The sequence below is a fragment of the Myotis nattereri genome (genome assembly GCF_964212035.1).
Source record: "Myotis nattereri genome assembly, chromosome: 8".
NCBI classification, from domain to species: Eukaryota; Metazoa; Chordata; class Mammalia; order Chiroptera; family Vespertilionidae; genus Myotis; species Myotis nattereri.
In genome coordinates this window covers 46,606,545-46,628,398 of record NC_138083.1, presented here as the reverse complement: position 1 = coordinate 46,628,398, position 21,854 = coordinate 46,606,545, and positions in this window count along the sequence as shown.

The window sequence follows — 21,854 nt, the reverse complement described above, 5'->3', positions numbered from 1 at the left end:
CAACTTCCTTCCCAAACCAACACTGAAAATTTTCTGCCATCTGATCTCCTGGCACTTTGAAAAAAAATTGTTTATCTGTACTAGTCTAGGACTTTAATATATTTACCTCTAAATAGGGTGAAAAGCTCTTTTCCATTAAAAGTCTGATTTCTCGTTGAAGTACAGCTCCAGTTAAACCATGTATATTTCAAAAACACATCAAAGCATCAGCCAGAATTGATAATGGAATGGTGCGTTTGATATCGTGAAGAGCTTCTCTGGATTAAAATTTCCAGAGTATATTTTAAGTAATGCACATACACATAAAAAATGGAATTTATATATGAGTGTGTGTGTATATATATATACATATATATATATGTATATATTATATTTCCATTTACCAGGAAATGTGAATAGTGTGATAATCCATAATTAACATCTTTCTATAATTTCCATTTAGTTTGTAAGTTTTCACCAATGTTATTTTTACCAGATTACTATTTAACCATCAATGATTTGCATATTTTCTCAGGACAGCTTTATACTTCTATCTTTATATTACTAACCAATGCATCATCAGATTATATTTTTTAAAAAACTAGAAAATAAATTGACCAACCAATAGAGAGTATGATGCTTTATCTGAAGGACTAGACTTATACTATAAAGATTTGTGTTATTCTAACTTATTATACTTAAGCATCACTGCCTGCTACTGGCTTCAGTGGTAACACAGCATTTTCTGGTTATCCTCTCTTTCTCCTTCTGACCCTCTCTTTGACCTCTTAGTATTAGAGTTCTTCCTCAAGGCTCCATTCTGAGCTGTAATCTTTTTGGGGGGTAAGGCTTACTTCTAGAGAATGTTATCCCTTCCCATGACTATAACAGAATCCTATATGTCAAGAACCCAAAACCTAACATGTGGTCCAATTGCCTCATGAGAACTTCAGACTCATATATTCAACTTTCTATTTTAATATCTACTTTGACATTGAAAAGCAGAAAAAAAAAAAAGAAAAATAGGCAAACAAAACAGAGCACATCTCAAACTGACCAGTTGATCTTCTTGGGCAAATCCCTCTTTAATCTTTGCTATCTCAATAAGTGGCTCCATTATCCATTGAGTTGCTGAACTTGGATATTTGGAAGTTATTGCTGTATTTCTCTTTCTTTTTCCTCCACAATAATCCATCACCAAGTTCTGTAAAGTCAAATTGTCTACCATTTGTCTCATATCACTATCTCTACTATCATTTACCTGATACAAACCACCACTGACTCCCACTTAGGATGAAGCAATAGCTACTTGTCTCCCTACTTCCACTCTTCCTTCCCCCTCAATTCATTATTCACTAAGTGATCTTTTAAAAAGCCTCATGTCATAACCATGCATAATGCTTTTACAATTATTCTTATTATAAGAATCTTCTATGTGTACTAGTAAGGCATGTGTTTGGTCTGGCCCTTTCTGTCCTCCCTACTTCTTCTTAGTCTCATGTTGTTCCTTTACCAAGCTCCAGTCCCAATAATTGTCCTTGCACTCCTTAATTTCATCAAGTGCTTCCTCACTGCAGGGTCTTCACTTTCATCTTCTGTGCATGAGAACCTGAAATGCATTTTTTGGTACCCTTCGGTAGAAGGCCTACAACTGATAGTCAACTCGAACCTCTCAGCTTAAAAAAGAACTTTACAAAGAGCACTTTCCAGATAACCATTCTAAAGATGGATCTCCTTATTCTGTGTTGTCACTGAACCAGCACCTTTCAAATACAGTTCTCCCTTATCTAATTCTCTATCATCTTCTGCCTAAAACCTATCTATGCTTTAGCTTATTACAGTCTCAACACAGAATATCCTTCTCTCCTATTAGTAGAACACACAGGGGAAGGCATTTTTCCCTAAAGGTTTATACTTCCTCATTCAGGAAGACAACTTCCTCTGAGAAAAAATAAATTAGACTGAAAGTCATTTTTAATAATCTATGTTCTTTATAGGGGACCAAGGCAAAAGCAATTCTTTTGGAGATTAAATACTGAAGGAGATGAGCTTAATTGAAAGATCAAATCAAGGAGCTAAGAGCCCTGCACTAAAGAAATAGTACCTAGTGCAGCGAATTACAGAAAAGCAGGGCCTTGTGCAATTCCCAACACCAAAGGCATTCTCAATTTCAGTGGCCAAAATACTTTACATTCCTCTATTACAACTTCACTTATTTGTTAAATAATGTATCAAGTAAACATAAGTAAATATGTTACTTGAGAGTTAAGGGCGGGGGGGGGGGGGAAAGGACACATATGTAATACCCTTTGTAATACTTTAAGCAATAAAAAATAATAATAATAATAATAATAATAATAAAAACTGTCAAAGTGCAAAAAAACAAAAAAACAAAAAAAACCCCACACACACAAAAAAAAGAAAAAGAACAAGAGTAGCACAGAAAATAAATAATAAAACTGGAATTTAAAAAAAGAAAAGCAAAAAAACAGTCAATTTAAGTAATGAAAGAATTAGTACATTGAAAAATATTAATAAAATATAAACTGACAAAGGTGTTAAAAGTAAAATTACAAGAGAAAGAAGGCAAGGTAACTCTCACAAAATTATTTTTAAGATACTATTAAACAGAGTTCATCTTAATGCAGGACTCTCAACCTTGGCAGTGTTGATATTTCGAGTTGTATAGTTTTTATAGTTCAGGGTGAGACAGATTTGGCCTGTGCATTGTAGGATGTTTAGAAGTATCCCTGGCGTTTACCCGTTAGATGCCAGTATCAACCCTCCACCCAGGTTGTGACAACTGAAATAATTTCCAAAAATTGTCAAATGTCTCAAGGAGAGTGATATTACTCCCCTCTCACTTCTCCCACAGAGAACCCTTGGCTTCATGTGGCTTCATGTGAAGGCAACATAACTTTCTATGAAGATATTATCCATGGTTAAATCTTAGCTTCCCAGTGAAATCTTGGAAGTCCCTTAAACAATATAATCTTTCCTCAAGAAAATGGAGATATTTAAACTGACTACTTCATAGATTTTATTCAAATGCTTTAAAAAAATAACAAAGTAGAAAAAAAAAAAACGAGAAGACTTTATAAATGCATATAAAAAGCTCAAACATAGTTGTTACATTGGTTTCAAATTCTACTCTGATCTTCCTGGCAGCCGAAGTTAAGAGAAAAATGATAACCTAAATAATTGCTTAGCAGACTTGAGACAGAAAGCCAGTTCCTCCAGGAAGCCTGGGTTTCCTTAGCCCTTTCCTGTTCAGACTTCTGATTTTATAAAGAAGACAAGGAAGGACATAGAGGACATACTTTTATGGCAAGTATACTCATAATCTTGATACACTTGTTCAGATGCAAAGCTCTTCAATAAAAGCTCAGGCAAACCAGCCGGTGTGGTTCTGTGGTTGAGCACCAACCTATGAACCATGAGGTCACAGTTGCAGGCCTATGGGGCATGCAGGACACAGCTTATCAATGATTCTCTCTCATCATTGATGTTTCTATCTCTCATTCCCTCTCCCTTCTTCTGTGAAACCAATAAGAAATATATATATATTTTAAAAGCTGAGGCAGTAACATTAGAACAATCTACTGAAGGCCACCCTGTGATCAATTCAGGTACTAAATAAAGCCCATCTTGATGCCCTAACCGGTTTGGCTCAGGGGATAGAGCGTCGGCCTGCAGACTGAAAGGTCCCAGGTTCAATTCCTGTCAAAACCATGTACCTAGGTTGCATGCACATCCCCAGTAGGGGGTGTGTAGGAGGCAGCTGGTCAATGTTTCTCTCTCATCGATGTTTCTGACTCTCTATCCCTCTCCCTTCCTCTCTGTAAAAAATCAATTAAATATATTTTTAAAAAAGCCCATCTTGACATAAGGCTGTGATTTAAAGCAGCGGTTGCCAACCGGTAGTCCACAGACCACTGGTGGTCCATGAGGTACGAAAGGTTGGCGACTGCTGATTTAAAGTATCAAAATTAGCTATTTGGCTTATAGCTTTCAAGAAGTTTAATAAGTATTACTTCTTTCACTATTTTTTTTTGTAAGAGCTTGCTATCAATTATTTTGGAGATTAAAACTGTGAGGGCTTATTATATAAACTGCATAGCAGGGCAATTCAAATTATTCTTTTCCCATTTCCTACCCAGTATAGAGACTCTGCCATCAAAGTATAAGACCTTTTCTATAATGGGTGCAGGGCACCTATCTGCCCAGGCTGAGCAATGGGAGGTGGGCATGTAGAGGGTAGAAAAGGCAGTGAGCAAAAAACACAAAAATGTAATCCAGTGATCCAGACTTGAAAAGTTACTTGATGAATTTCTTTACTCCATATTTCAATTATGTTCTGTTTATGAATTTTGCCAATTTTATTATCTTTTTTCAATATTCTCTTTGTATATAAATCATAATATTTTAGTTACTGTATTTCTCCAATACTTGCTCTTCCTGACTTAAACATTTTATCTCAGTAACACACACAACAGTCTGGATTTTTTTCTGTGTACTGAGTTTGAAAATAGCAAATATATTATTGTTCAATGATGCTCTCTCCACAGTAAACACTAAGGGTCAGTCCACTGACAGGATGAAATATCTCTTTTGTTTTGTTAGTTTATTTAGTAATTGTTTAGTAGGCCTGTTCATAAAAATCATTAAACTAAGATTGTCTGCTGGGTCATGAGGTCCTTCTCAAGAGCACCTGAGGCATGACTGGTCAACACAGGTGAGCTCCATGCATCACTCCTGGTATATGATAGCCTCTTCTTCAAACCACCCATTGATAAACAGAAAATAGTCTCTCCTCAATATACAGAGGCCCCTATATAGGCCATCTATTTTAAAGACCATGTATCTGGGCAGACCTACTAAGAAAGCAAAAAGAATTAGTCAATAATAGGAACAATCCCAGAGAATTTCCTGGGAATATAATGCTTTAGGAGCTCACTAAATAAATATTAAGTAAAAAAGAGTATCATGTGGTAGTTTGGCAATCAACTAGGGAGACATATATTTGCAATTAGGAATTCAGTAACCACCTGCCTAAGAGGACTGACAGAAATAATTTATTATTTGATGATAAAAAGTATATTGTAATGTAGCCATTTCAGAGAAATAAAATTACAATTTTTGTTCTTTTCAGCACTTGAAGAACTGTTATTGCAAAACTGTTCAATTTTTCAGATCAATTATTCCTTCTGGTGCACATGTAATTCCCATGGTATCTAGTTATCGGATTATTTACATAATTTTACATGTAATTTAAGATGATGGCCAGAAATCCCAGTGGCCAATTTTGGCAAAAGAAGAAGACAAAGTTGAAATACAAAGATCTTCCAACATTTTGGTTTCTCTCTTTATAAAGGCTGATGTGGCTGGCTTGGCACTTCATTAAACAAATCAGTGCTAATTGTTACCACTTTAGCAAATTAAAGAGGTGTGAGAAGGCAGTGGAAAGTCTGGCATAAAGGCAGTAGTTCTAGAAGTGCCAACTAACTAAAACCTCAGGAGTCCAACTCAGGCTAGACATCAAGAGAGGCACTTCCTGGGAAAGCCAGGAAAGAAGGCAATTCTTTGAGCACTTCTCAAGTAAGGGAATGAGCAAATGCTTCTAAGAACTCATGGAGTATAAGTTTATGTCTTTTTTCACAAGATCCAGTCAATTCCATTAAAGGAAGTTTGAGAAGCAGCTAAACTTACATGAGGATCGCAAAGAGCCCACTAGTTTACTCAGACAAAAGAAAATGTGTAAGTAGGACAGAAAAGATAATGCAAGAATTAATTCAAAACAGGAGAAGAATCTCTAATTTTCCAAATATGAAAGTTATCTATTCAGACTTCCTTTTGTCAATCAACCACAGATTTTATTCAAAAAATGAAACTCAGAATGGTGGGACATGTGTAAAGTCACAGGACACACAGGTGACTGAGATAGGGTAGGTGCAACATTTCTGTTTAGTCTTCTTTCCACTGGATCTTGATACAGAAAAACTTTGGAAAATACACATGTGCATCCAAAGACAGAGAATTAGTCAATGTATATCATGTACTTCATGCTCAACTCAATAAATAAATGATTCTCAGATATTTTCAGGTGCAGAGAGGACAGACGAGCTTAAAAGATGTCGGTTTTCAGGAAATAGTTGGAAATGCAGGTATGAAGTTTCAGAGGAAGATTGGGGTTAGAGAAGAGACTTTAAGAGTCCTCTACATAGCAATTTTCTGTATTCAGCTAGGTGAATAAAACTTTCATGAAAGAAGGGTACATTCTGTGTCTGGAGCAAGAAAAGAAGGCAAAGGAAGAATAAGTCAAGAAGACAGCATTATCAGAAGAGAACAAGGAAAGAGCAGTGCTGTTGCACTAAGGAAAGAGAAGATTCTCAACTCTGTCACGTCTTCCAAAGAAGTGAAATATGAAAATGTGAAAGTCAATGTCTCAGTTGATGAAGAGTACATATGGATCTTGAGGGGGGTATTTCATAGAGTTGAGGTATTAGAATCCAAAGTAAGGTAGTTTGGAATGTGAATAAAAGGAAGGCAATCGCTGACTATCAGTGATTATTAGACTTCTTAATCAACCGCCCTGGAGTGTGTGTGTGTGTCTCTCTGTGTGTGTGTGTGTGTGTGTGTGTGTGTCTATGTTCTCCAGGCCTGTGTGCTATATTTTTATTTTAAATTGATAGGGAGAAGGAAACCTAAATAAAGGTGTACCAATCTTTTTCAAGACTGATCTTAAGCCCTAATAAAACACATACAAAACCCAAATAATTATTACTTATCTTCACATTAATTAGAAATCCTCCCTTTTACATAATGCTAAAAGGCATCATTCACCTAAAGGATGATTTACCTGAAATTTGAAAACTGGCTTCCCTAATTATTCCATTAAAACAGCAAAAATAGAGAAAATGAATCAGAATTATTAATAAAGCACCATAATGTGTGTATAAAAACATGCATGTATAAGCCATTTTATCATTTCACTAAATTGTTATGAAAATGTAGTTATGAATTGGCATTAGAGTACTAAGGCTTTTCCAGAATTATAAAGAAAGGCTATGCTAGGGCTACAACAGGAATATAGGTCCTTATTTTACAATTAGTCCATTCACCTTAGTTTTCCAAAAACAAATCTACAAATGAATATAATAAAACATTTAAGAAACTTAAGGTTAGAACATATGATTAAAGTTCCATTTTTATTAGGTTTATTTTATAATTTAACTTCTTTTTAAGAGTATTTAAAAATAATGAAGATTAGTTGGTTTCATATTTTTACTACATAAGCAGGTAAAGCTGTTACTAATCAGCATTTAACTTAAGATATAATCCTATCGATTCAAGGTTAATATTTCTCACACTTGGCTGTATATTGGAATTACCTAGGGCATTCTAAAAATACTGGGTTCTGCCCAGGTGGTATGGCTCAATGATTGAGCGTCCTCCTATGAATCAAGAGGTCACAGTTTAATTCCCAGCCAGGGCACATGCCCAGGTTGTGGGATCGATCCCCACTGATGTTTCCCTCTCTCTCCCTCTCCCTTCCTCTCTGAAATCAATAAAAGTATATTTAAAATACTGGGTTCTATCCCCAGGAATACTGACTGAATTGGTAGGAGATGTAGCCTGATCATTAATACTGTTAAAAGTTTCCTGGAGTGATTTTAATACACAGCAGTCTGAAAACAACTGTCCTAGGCCAAAATACCTTCTGGTGGCTGGCTTCTTTCATGAAAATGATTGTCCAAAGGAGATCAATGGCAAATGGCATTCAAAAAAAAAAGGATTGAATTGAATTGTGTGGGTAGACAGCAGGCTTGGAAACACACTGGATGATTCAACTCAAGATCAGAACAAGCTCCTTAAACCAAAATCATATTATCCAAGTGCCGTTTGTTGTGTTTACAAGATTGGAAACATATTCTATTGTACCTACAGCCGGCAGGAACAACAAAGCCAGGAGATATGGTTCCTTCATGATCAAGGTCTCACAAATGGAAGGGACTGGAACTGAATCACCAAGCAACGGAACTCAGACTCTTCTGATCAGATCCAAACACTTGATTTTATATGTTCATTAGAGTGACTACAGCAATCAATAAATGCATTAGGATCATGCCTAAGCCAGTGTGTCAATTTATTTTTATCCAAAAGTAGCTAACCAGTCATCCTTTTTGAGGCATATCCAGTTTGGAGACCAACTTGCATGTGAAAGGTGGCTTGGCAAGCAGGCAATGAGATTTTTCTCTGTAGAGGGGCTGGCCATGACAACATGGTACACTGAAGGAAGCTCACTTTCAACTCTAGGGACATTTAGTCTAACCAAGCCTATGCTTCCTTTAGTCATGTGGAATCAGAAAATCATCTCTTCAAAGTGTCGTTTTAAATACTGCTAAATCCTTGCTCTTTGTCTTTCCTTTTCCTAGACACTATGCTGACTGTTGTGTATTTATTACAAGAGTGTTCAGACAATGTTATTAAAGTACCTTAACCTCACTCTGTTGCATCTGGTCATTACTTCCAGGTAGGACACCTTGGCCATCTTTGGTATATATTCCAGGCTCTTTGGCACAGTGAGTAGGAGCATGTGCTCAGAAATCTGATTGCCTAGGTTTAAATTCTGATCATACCACTCATCAGCTTGATTAATTAAATTCACTAACCTTCAGTTGTCTCATCTATAAATGCAAACAATAATGATAACAATTTCATATATCACTTGTGAGGACTACATAATGCATTCATTGTAAATAACATAGTGTTTGGCACTGGCAGTAAAACTAATCATTATAATTATTAATTATTTTGCCCAATCAACAGCAACATAATTTATTCCACACCTACTACATGTTATTTAATTAGAAGAGGGAGAATAGTGCATTTTACAAGGGACACTGGGTGAAGGGCAGAAGCATCTGTGAGAGTCAGCCCCTAGTTCCTAGAAATACAAACACAACCAAATGAACCTCCTCCTTATAGGTCCAGACACTTAAAACATATTCCTTTGTGACTCACTATATCTTTCTATTAAATGATATAGTTCTCCTCTTGTTTTACTCTCCAATAACTGATAGTGTTATACTTCTAGTAACTATTAAAAAGTTTTCAATGCATGTAATCCAAAGTAAAAAACACTACTTGTTTAATAGAGATATCTCAAATAGTCACCAAGTGAAACATACATAAAATATAATGATGAAACTATATTTAATTATTTATAATTATTATAAATAATTGCCCTTCACCCAGATTGATGTGTATATAAATAGGCAACACATAGATGTATGAGCCTATAAAATAACTTTATTTTGTAATAGAGTAAAAATATGCAAGTTACTGTAGAAGAGAAATATACTTGACAAAAAGAGAAAAATCCATCAGCTCCACTTGGTTTTGATCAGAGCTACCATTAATGAAAGATTAATATGCTGAAAGATTAATAACATCTGAAAGTGAAGAAATTCTTCTTATCCATTTTGCCTTCCTTGCCTTTAATATAGGTGTTAATGAGTACTGAAATGGACAAAAGGCAAGAAAAGATATAAGAAAACGGAGAAAATTGAATCTTCATCCTTGAATAATCTGACTTGGTCTTCACGGCCTTCCCCATTTGAGAACCTCAGAAAATAGATATTATGTGACAGGAATTTTCCATGGTTATTTCTGCACAGAAAGTAAATATTCATAGAATAAGAAAAATGTAGCTTATATAAGATGAGCTCTAGGAAAAGTCAAAATTCTTACACATGATATATTGTAAGAGACCAAAAAACTGTTTGCTTCTTCAGCAAAATAAGCACCACGTTGCCTTTGCTTCCTAGCCATTACCCCTCTTCAACTTTGAAAAGAAACAGGTCCTCATCAGGAGCTAAAAAGGGGTTTTATTTTCCCTCATCATGGTTTAAACCAAAAATCTCAAATTAAATGTCTGCTCAGGGTCTGCAACTTTGCTGTATGTGCTGAGAAGGGACCCCCTACCACCATCACGGTATGAGCAGCCCCTGTGAGATGGTGAAGCTACAAACAAGCATGGCACAAACACAGCGTGGTCACAACAGGTGTAACATTGCTAAACAGCAAATCCCTTGTCACATGTTTATTAAACAGAGCACTAAGTTTTACATAAGACCAAATACAATTGTTCAATTCTTATTCCATGAATATTGAACAATTGTATTGGAACTACACATCATGGTTCCCTGGAGTTGGTACTTTGGTATCCATGTGTGGCCAAAGTCAAGATCTCAGGGATGATGCTGGCCCTCTTGACGCCCTCCAAGTCATCCTGCCAGGCAGGTAACAGGGGCTCCCTTAGTCTTGCCTGGAGCTTCCTGCCTGTGACCCTTTTGAAATGTAGAAGAGCATTCCAAGACTCCTTCTACTGCTCTTGTTGCTGCATTGACCTCTTCTTGTCCCCTGGACGTATGTTATGATACCATTTAACTGGCATGGATATCCTATGTTGTCATTTCCACAAATGTGCAAGACTGTATGTTTTCTTTGGTCACCCTGCTGCCTGAGAACAAATCTGAATATACCTTAGGCCTCTATGATAACCTAATTGCATATAATCAGAATCCCTGAATAGAGGTAATATTCTTGGTCTTCTGAATGGCCCATTTTGTGCCATGAACACAACATTGATATCTCAGTGGCTGCATCTTTCCTTCAGGGTGTGCTGACACTATGACTGTACTAGCTGCCTAGTTAGTGTCCAGCTTGAGCAATTTAGACTCAAAGCTCCAAAGGCCCCAATGATAAAAGTCTTGACATTTCCCATTACAATCTATTCCTAGAGCACTTTGTAAGGTTTGTTATCTCCCTCTGTGGTTTCAAGTAGGAAGGGAATGCATTTCCCATTTAAAAGTCACTGCAAATACCAAGATTGGGAATGATAGGATAGAAAAACCAAAGCTCAGGGGATCTGGTCCATCTGGGTCTGAATCTTAGCTCTTATAATCTGTGACACTGGATAACTACATACCCTGCCTGGCCTCCAGGTCCTCACTTATAAACTGGAGATAATGGATGTCTACTCCACCAGCTGCTGTAGAGATTAAATGGAGTAAGAAACGAAAGGGTGCCTAAATAGTGCCTAAACCTACAGGGATACTGAATAAATATCAGTATTGGATCTGAGCATCTTTCATCAACACTCCCTGTTGCTTTAATGCAAACTTTCTAGTCCTTTACTTTCTTACCAAAAGTAAAGTGTGGAACATTAGTAATTTTTTACATTTTATTTTATCAAAAACATCTTTTGACTATCATGCTTAGCTATCAAATGCTGTTATGTAATTCAGCGTGCATTTCTTAAAATTAACTCTATTTTGTTCCTATCAGGGTCTCAACTAGCAGAAAGTACTATCAGTATTGACACTAGTAATGTCAGTCCCAAACTGAACCCTTCAAAGCTATACCTCATTATCTGGAGTGATATGTAAGCAAAAATCTTTTCTTTTTTTCTTTTTTTTTATTGCTTAAAGTAATACAAAGGGTATTACATACGTGTCCATTTTTTCCCCCCACCCTAGACAGTCCCCTAGCCTCCCCTATCCCCCAGTGTCTTATGTCCATTGGTTATGCTTATATGCATGCATACAAGTCTTTTCAAATCATTATGTTCAAATTAAGACATCAGAAGATAAACTTGCAAATACTCAGATGGAATTTCACTGCCCTCAGTAGAGCCAGAAATACATTTTGTTCCATTTTTTAATTATGTAACATAAAAATGAAATATTTACAAGCAATCATAAAGACCAAGAATAATTTAAAAACTCATGTTATGGGCAATGCCTTTCAGACCCTTCTCCCAAAAAAGGAAGCATAATGAACAAAACAGCATACCTCAAATATTTTGTACTTATTAAATTCTAGAGTTCTGGTGTATCCACATTCCAGTGCAAATCCATGAGGGTAAATGAAGTGACATCCTAGGGCAGTGATGGTGAGCCTATGACATGCGTGTCAGAGGTGACACACGAACTCACTTTTTTGGTTGATTTTTCTTTGTTAAATGACATTTAAATATAAAAAATAAATATCAAAAATATAAGTCTTTGTTTTACTATGGTTGCAAATATCAAAAAATTTTTATATGTGACATGGCACCAGAGTTAAGTTAGGGTTTTTCAAAATGCTGACATGCCGAGCTCAAAAGGTTCGCCATCACTGTCCTAGGGTTTTGGGAGAAAATAGTAAAGATGGGATGTGCTTGTACCTTGTCAAGGGATGTGGCTCTCCAGAGACTAAGACATTCTGAAAGAAAACAGTGTTAGAGACTTAAAATATCAGTGGTAGTTTCCAAATATTCCTCTCTCTTCATCTTCCTGGCCCCCTCTGGATGAGTGAGCCATGTGGTTTCTTCTGCCCAATGAGTTGGTAGCCATGTAAAAGTGCTTTTAAGGCCAATACATTTATTTTCTATTTTTTAATATGTTTTTATTGATTTCAGAGAAAAGAAGGGAGAGGGAGAGGAATAGAAACATCAATGATGACAGAGAATCACTGATCAGCTGCCTCTGCACGACCCCTATGGGGATGGAACCCTCACCTGGGCATGTGCCCTGACTGGGAATTGAACCATGACCTCCTAGTTCATAGGTTGATGCTCAACCCCTGAGCCAAGCCTCAGAGTGGAGCTTGAGGAAACACATAGGCAGCATGGTAGAAGCTCTTATTGGCCTAACCAACTGATTTGAGATTTTTCAGATCTATCCACTGGATTAACTTATTACAATAAAGATGTCTTTTTTTTTCTTTTTGCAGTTTTATCACTGTGGATCAAATGCAAAAAAACAAATAAAGTAAATAAGGCCAATGCATTTAATTTCCAATGCAAGAACCTGTGGGGATTTCCCTTTGAAATTGTGACTGTTATGATCATTATCCTTGAACCTGGATCCCTCCGAGTGTCTATGGAGCACTTCCACACCTGCCCCCTCCCCTCACACCAACCAGGAGTGGGCATGTGTGAGTTGGGGAGAGGAGGGCAGTATGTTCTATATTTGGAGAGAGGAGGGATGTGTGTGTGTGTGTGTGTGTGTGTATACTATATATATATATAGTGTGTGTGTGTGTATATATATACACATACTATATATATATATATATATATACACACACACACTATATATATATATATATAGCATGTGTATATATGACTTATATATGTTATAGAATATAAGTGTTATATATATATATATATAATGGAGGTGGACATGTCTGCTGCTTTCATTACCTGGGAACTTTCAAGAACAACCCCTCATTCCAACTGTCCACAAAAGAAGACTAAGGACATACCTGGCTCTGGCTCTGGCACGCTTGTCAGAGAGCTAAAGGGGTACAAAGAATTATGTGGGCTGATACAAAAGCCAAGAAAAAAATGCCAAAAAGAGAACCACCAGGTTAGGGAAAAAGGAAACATGCTAAAACTTCACGTATGAGAGAAAACATCCAGAACATACCTTATTCAAAAGTTTATTAGCTTTAAAAACTATAAAGCTAGCAACAAACTGCTGAATAAATTGTATCTTCTTACCTTGACTGATACATATTCATATGCACAAAATATATAAAGCTGTTTTTATTTGACTTAACTTTGGGAAAAAATCAAAGTTGAATGAATCCATTTTGCAAGTCCTACTGCAAATATGCATTTTACTCAAGTCCCCTACTTGTTATAGATGGTGCACACTAAAATCTGGAAAGTTCTCAGAAAGAACACATAAAATAATCTGTGGTAGATACTGAAAAAATGCCTCAGAGATTAAAGAAGACAAATAACTGCAAAAAGTGAATTGTCAAAGTCCCTAAATCTATAGGAGTGACATCCCCGGAAACCTCCAACAGGACCACAACAATTAGTTTCAATAATGACAGCATTTCAAGCTAAGAAAAGTTCTAATGCAAGAAATTATAACAAGATCTACTTGAATTCAAGATAATAGAAGGTTATTTCATGCACTCAACATTCAGGGTTCCCCCCAAAAAATAAAAGATTACTAATTCTCATCAATGAAATCTTCCTAGTCTGTAAATTGTGCCTGTTCCAGAGACCTGCTTATGAGGGTCTGAGGATATACCAGTATTTCTAACTATCTACCCACCAAATCTTCAAATCTGATATCACTGTTAAAGGTAATACTGGTACCAAAGGTTTTACTAATCATTTTTCAAAAAGGCATTCCTATTCCCAGAATGCTATCTATCATTTCCCCATAGAGTCCTTGGGTTTCAGAAAAGGATCAAATTATAGAACTTTATAAATTAATTTCAGAATGTATTTCTGACATAGAGAAATAGGGAATCCTTAATTATATTCAGTATTTACAAATGTGCCTGGAGCTTGGACTAGGAATAAAACCTACACAGAGAAAGGAATATTTAATCAACTAACCAGAAAATGTATTATATAGGGATTGAGACTACAAATATGCTCCAAAATATATGTTTCATTTTATAGTCATACCAGTAACACAGGATCAAACAGGATTGGATTGGTCCTGTAAAAGGAAGTGTTCATTTTTTTTCAAGGAAATGAATATTAATCACCAAACAATAGTTTTTATATAAATTACCTACTGTCCTTCCTCTAACCACCAAAAAAAGAATATTAAAGCTACATAAAAAACTAACACATAAAGCAAAAGACTTATACAATTGACATCTAAAATAATATTACAAATCAAAGAATGTTTACATCTCCAGTGGGACAATTCTAGCAGAGATGACTCATCTTTGAGCATTAACAGACAAATAAATCCTACCTGTCTTTACCATTGGGATAACAATGCCAAGCTTTATCTTGCATTTATTTGAAAAAAATTGATTTGCTTTCTTAAAGACTGGCTTTCTAGCCCTCTGAGTAAAAAGAGATTTCCAGGCCTTCAACCTTTTGATTGCAGAAATCGTTTTTATCCACGTATCCTTGAAGAATACCAATTGCTCACTGTGGTCATACTGTCCATAACACAGTGTTGTGTCAGCAACAGCAGGCAGAGAGTTCCTTGACAATCCAAAAAAGTTCATGTGAAAAAAATCTAGTCAACTCAGATCATTCAAGAAAAAAAACAACAAAAAAAACCCACATCATTTTATTAAAGATAATTTCAAGAGCATAGAAAGACAAAAGCCCAGCATCTTAGAACTTCCTATCTTTGTGATGGGAAGGGTATTATAGATGACTCCCCTTCCAAGTTTATCTAGTATTCCTCTTAAAATACTGTAGGCCAAACAAGTAAAGAGGAGAAGAAATCTTGTTTTCTGCCTTTTTTTTTTTTTTACTTTTATTACTTCCTATCTATATATATAAAAGGCTAAGCAACCATCTGAATGTCCAACTGGCTGGTAGGTCTGACATACACTGACCGTCAGGGGACAGACACTCAACACAGGAGCTGCTAAGCTGTGGTGACTTGGTAGCGGCAGTTCTTGGGTGACACACCCCAGAACCAGAGAGAAGGGAGCCTAATTCCTCACAGAGCCACAAGATTCCACCTTTAGCTGTGGGTTATGTTGTTGTTGGGGCACTGTTGGACTCAAATCTGGTTTACTGCACACTTGGGCTTGCATTCCACACCCTGTATGACAGCAACTTTGCAGAGTGCCCTCTCATACTCTGGGACCCCTCAGGAGATGTCTGGTTTCTGCCCAATCCCCACAGGCCAGGCTGAGGGACCCCACCTGCTGGAGGGATCCTGCTCACTCCACAGATGTCCTAGGACCCATGGCACCATCCCAGGTGCGGCCAGCCTGGGAGGGACGGCAGGAGGTTGGCTCTGGCATGTCCAGCCCATCTCGCCAGTCCCGCCCCCACCAGCCACCTTTTAATTAATCTCCTTTCACTGTGCATGAATCCATGCACCAGGTCACCAGTTATTAAATATGTGAAAAGAATGCATTGATTCCTTAGAGGGAAAATGAGATAACTTCTACTGACTTGCTAAAATATTTTCTACTTTAAAATAATCTATTAACTAATGATTCAAAAATTTATACACTGCTCTGACCACTTAATTTAAAAAGCTCTCCCCAAGATCCAGGCCACCCACATCTTACTACTCACAGTGCTTATTTAATGCTAAAAGAAGCATTGGTTTAAAATTGGAATAGTTTTCAACTGGCTGTACCCATAATCACTCTTCATTATTATTCACTAGAGGCCCGATGCACAAAATTTGCACAAGGGACTCAGCCCTTGCAGCCCTGGCTGCCTTGGCCAGCCCTCGCAGGCCCTCACAGCCCCTTGCAGCCCTGGCTGGCCCTTGCAGGCCGTCGCAGCCCTTTGCAGCCTCAGCCGCCCTCGCAGCCCTGGCTTTGTCCAGAAGGTCATCCAGACGGTCATTCTGCTGTTAGGTCCAATTAGCATATTAGCTCTTTATTATATAGGATTATCAATCTTTGTTATCACTCTTCTAGATTAATAAGATGGCAAAAATAATAGAATTGTCTTCGTTTAAACTAAAAGAAAACTATCAATATCTTCTATATCTCATAGTTTGCTTTTCACAAAAGCCTTCAATAAAATAATCTACATATCATATAAGAAACTATGTAAATAAATTATGATACATTCATAAAATTCATTTTTTTACATCCTTTATGTATCAGTAATTTATATGGCACAAGTAAATGTTTTACAAAATAATGTAAATATGAACTAAATTGAATTCATGCTTATTTTTATTCTTTACATAGAGAAAAAGAAAATTAAAAAAAGGTGAAAGAAAAGACTAGTAATAGGTACAGAGGTTTGTTTAGTTTGGGAAACATATTCTACACTTAGATTGTGGATATGGTTGTTCAACACTGTAATATACTTAAAACAATTTAACTGTATGCTTTAAATACAGTGGGGCCTTGACTTACTAGTTTAATTCGTTCTGTGACGGAGCTCGTAACTCAAATTACTCGTATGTCAAATCAACAGTGAACGAGTGAGACACGTGACGCTGAGCTGAGGTTGTGGTGTTCACTGTGACGTTCGCTGCGCCAACTAGCGGTGGGGTATCTGAAGCTGGCTCATAACCCAAATTTTAGCTCGCAACTCAAAGCAAAAAATCGGCCGAGAGATGGCTCGTATCTCGAAAAACTCATTAGTTGGGACACTCGTAAGTCAAGGCCCCACTGTATATAGATATTATAGTATACTAGTGGCCCTCAGCCTGGCCTGCACCATCTCCAATCTGGGACCCCTTGGGGAATGTCCGACTGCAGTTTTAGGCCCAATCCCTCTCACAATCTGGGACCCCTGGCTCCTAACCACTCACCTGCCTACCTGCCTGATCACCCCTAACGACTCTGCATGCTGGCCTGCTCGCCACCAACTGACCGCCCCATTGGCCTGATTGCCCCCAACTGCCCTCCCCTGCCAGCCTCATGGGCCCCAACTGCCCTCCCCTGCCAGCCTCATGGCCCCAAACTGCCCTCCCCAGCCAGCCTCATTGCCCCTAACTGCCCTCCCTGGCCAGCCTCATGGCCCCCAACTGCCCCCCACTGCCGGCCTGATCACCCCCAACTGCCACCCCCCCCCCCACCTGCTGGCCTGATTGCTCCCAACTGCCCCTTACTGCCAGCCTGATCACTCCCCACTGCCCTCCCCTCCTGGCCTGATTTCCCCTAACTGCCTCTGCCTCAGCCCTGCCACCATAGCTTTGTTCCAGAAGGACATCCAGAAGGTCTCCCATTCTAATTAGCATATTACCCTTTTATTAGTATAGATGAGTATTATCTCAATAAATATGTTAAAAATGTCACATAAGATTATTCCAAATAATTTTATTTAGGTATAATTTACATAAAATACCCATTTCAGGCACACAGTTTGGTAAATTGTAACAAATGCTTACACTATCAAAATCAGTATCTGCTTCTGGAAAACACAACCAACAAATGACCTAAAATTCCTCCTAGTTTACTTCGCTGTTCTTGTGATTTATAGCATCAAAACTGTAACAGTCCCTTTGTAACACTTTCAAAGTCCCAATTTTTTTCAAGTACTACCAGAGAAATCCTTCACATGTGTGGGTCCCCTACCTGGCAAATAAATAAATTTAGGCCTTAACTACAACAAAACAAAAAGAGCTTTGGTGCCCATTATTATTATTTATTTATTTATTTTTTATTTTTTATTTTTTTACAAAGCTCAAACTTGAACCCTGTCCAGTGCCTATGCTCTGAACCCATTTCTCTTTGGGTGGCAAGAACTCCACTTGGCAGTCAGTCTGATGTTGATTTTCCAAGCACACTTCTCTTACCTACCTTCCATCTCTGGATTTTGCTTCACCCTTTTCTCCTTAACCCTTTTCTCAATTCTTGGGCCCAGTCCTGGTTCAGACTCCTGTTGTGTACGTCCTGTGGCCATCCATAATTTGGCATGTGTCATGCACATGAAGTGGCCGTGAGCATTTGTATTAATAAAAATTATTTATTATTCCTATTATGCCATTTTCAGTCACACTGATATATAGAAAAACATCTGAAATAATTTAGTCAACAAAGATCAGATATAATATGTGCAGTATTTTGTATATTAATTAAATGTTCTTCTACCTTGAGAATCATTTAATCTTACTAAACTGACTTTAATTGGTTTTCTAGCTTCAAGCACATCCTCTGCTTCATAATTAGAGCCCAGTCTCTCAATCTCAGCTAAATCCAGGCCATAAAACCACAGAGAGCAGGGTAGTGAAGGTCAGAGAATTTCCAGAGCCCAAAAGGCAAAAAGAAATGAGACAATTATCAGAACTCGATCACTATAAACAGAAAATACAGACAAATCAAATTCCCCAAGTGTTCCCAAGCTTTTTAATCACAGGTACACACACAAATACCTAACACAAGCACATGTGTATGCATACACAAGCACACAAATACATACATACATTCTCTATATTTCTTTAATATCAAGGAAACAGTTTCCAGAAAATGCTAGAGAGAAAATAGGATACTCAAAGGTGTTAAGAAGAACAATAAGCAGGAGAAAAAAATGTATCTTGCAACTAAAACACACCTTTTGCTCTCTCTGCAAGGATATTAAAGGACAGAGAAAGAGAACTAGAACGAGACAGATACCTCTATGCAATAACCTTTTATAAGGGCATAAAGAGTTCTCGTCACTACCATTATTCCCTGCGTGCTGTTCTTTCCCACTAAATTATCACCTGAAATTCTCCTTTCCTTTATTCTCCCTCTGCTGAACCTGAGGTGAGTGTGGGTACTGCTGACATGGCAGGTATAATGCAGTCAGTACAAATGCTTCACAACATGCACACTTACACATTGACCTTCATCGGCCTCTTTGGAGGAGAAGCAGGAGGAGGAGCATCTGGCAGCATGGTACTACAACATGGGCAATGCATTGTACACAGCCCTAGGACTTCTCTCCTTCATGTCAGAAACCCCCCTTAGCAAAAATTAATGAAGAAGGAAATGGGGCATGAGGCCCAACTATACCGTTCTCTTACAAATTGAGAATTTAAGGCTTTGAGCCATATTAATTACAAGCATCTTAAAGAGACATTTCTTGTCATATGTCATCATTTTTATAGCACATATTTACACAGGGACACTCTGATTATCCTGTTGGAACAGAGTATTTTTATGTATATGCCACCTTATGAGCTAGACAGTGTTTTAAAAGCATTTTATTTTACTATTATTGCGTATAAATCAAGTATTCCATTTCCTCGACTTCTGAATTGTTACCAATGAGCACAAATAGTATGTCTTTGCTATATAAATTTCTAAAATGTGGTATTTTACCTTTAAAAAGTATGGGGCCATTTGAACTCAAATTAAGAAAACTCCAAGCTCCAAAATGCCCTTTGGAGTAAGGACCCCAAGTGGAATTCTGCAAACCATAGACAAAATGAACTGTGAAACCAATAGGTTTCAATTTGAGCTACTGCTAAAACCTAGACGCTGGGAAGAGATAACATAAGGTGATCAGAGTAATCAGGAAAAGCCCAGGAAAATGCAATACGTGGATCACTTCCCTAAACAGCCCTTTCATTTGCAACCAATGGTTGGTCTGCACTTAGCATGAGTGCCTCTACCCTCTGATGTTCAAAGCTCCACTATATAAACATGACATCTTATTGGTTGGCAAGTCAGAATCATCAGTCTCAACAACCCTGACAAATTTCAGGAATATGCTGATAACTTAAATGTCTCTTGACTAAGGGAATGGATTCAAAAACACTTAATCTATCTGGCAGTCAAGGAAAAACCATTGTCTCCCAGCCCCCTACTACACCACATAGGAGGTCCAGGATCTTCTTAGACTCTGAGTACTAGAGACAATATGTACTTAACATTGACATTCTCTCTGGTCTTTCATATTGAACAATGCACAAATTAGCATCCTTTGTGCAGACCCAAACCAAAAGTCGGCTTGGGAAGCCATCCAGTCTGTCTTTGTGCCTCCACAGCACTAATGACCTCTTTGAGCTGTGAGTCTCTATGACTGATGACTTTGCCAGTTGGGCCTCTGTATAAAGGAGGCAGCCTCAATACAGAGGCAACCCCTCAGTATTGGCCTCGTTTTCTCAATGGCGTGACTGCCAGGATTATTCATTTTGAAGAGTGGTTATTAGCTTGCCACTGGGTTCTTATTGAAACAAAATGCCTGACTTTGGTGTGGGTTAACTTGGACTTAACAATTAACAAGGCAGGAAGGATCCAATGAGCCTCACTTGTCAAATAAAAATTGTAAGACTTGTTGAAAGGATGAAGGTAGATATGTTCTCAAAAAAAAATTGAATGTTATTCTACTTCTGACTTTAATATCTATATTCATAAATATATTACTTTATATCTTCAAAGTCTAATCAAAACAATGAGTCAAAAGAACCCATAACCAAAATAAGCTACATATTAATAAGGCTAATAAGGCTACATACAACATTATTAAGTAAAGTTGTCATTCAATAATGGCTGAAGGTCAACACATTGAACATATAATGTAACAGCAGTAAATCATTTATTATGTAATGTATTATAGACATATCAATAAATATAAATGAATTTTCTAAAAAAAAAAATTGTAAGATACTGCAGATGGCCTGGCCTTGGCAGTCACAACCTTGGGAGAAATTCCATGCCCCACACCACTTGCCTTATTGGAAAGCTGCTGAGTCTATAGGGCCCTTAATTCACAGCGGGGATCCCCTAAATATCTGGGGCTAGTTCAATGATGGTTTGGCTAAGATGAAAACTGATGACATTCACTGGGCTCTACAGCTATTCAACCTCAGTGCTAGCAGCAAAGGATAGAAAAAGGTGTGGTGCCCTCACCCCCCCCCCCCTTGTTGTCTGTGTGCATTTATTAGGCCTATATGCTTGCATATAACTCCTTTGGGTGAGGGCATGAGTGAGGGGGATGGGGGAGTAATGCAGGGATAAGGACACATATGTACTAACTTAATAAAGAAATTTAAACAAAAAAAAAAGAAAAAGGTGTGGTCACTCTGCTCAGTGGACAGAACTCAAGGCATTTGCATAGCTCTGGTCAATATTCACCTTGATGAAACTTGTTATAATTCCATTGAAGTTTGGGCAGTTGCCAATGGTCCTGTGTTTGGTTTGCCACTTGGAAAACTACAGAGTGGCAGATTAATACCCTCCTCTGGGGCCATGAACTGCGAAAACTAATCACAGTTACTGATCAAACCATCTGGATTCTTCATGCAAATGCCCAAGTTAAATGCCCTATATCTGATGAGACCAACTGAACTCAAGCTGATGTTTGAGCCTGTATCCCATAAAATACCACCATTTCTCTCTGAGCACAGCAACACCTCCTCCATCACAGACTGTTTCTGTTGGAAGCATAACTATTCCATGCCAGACTGCTGACTTCT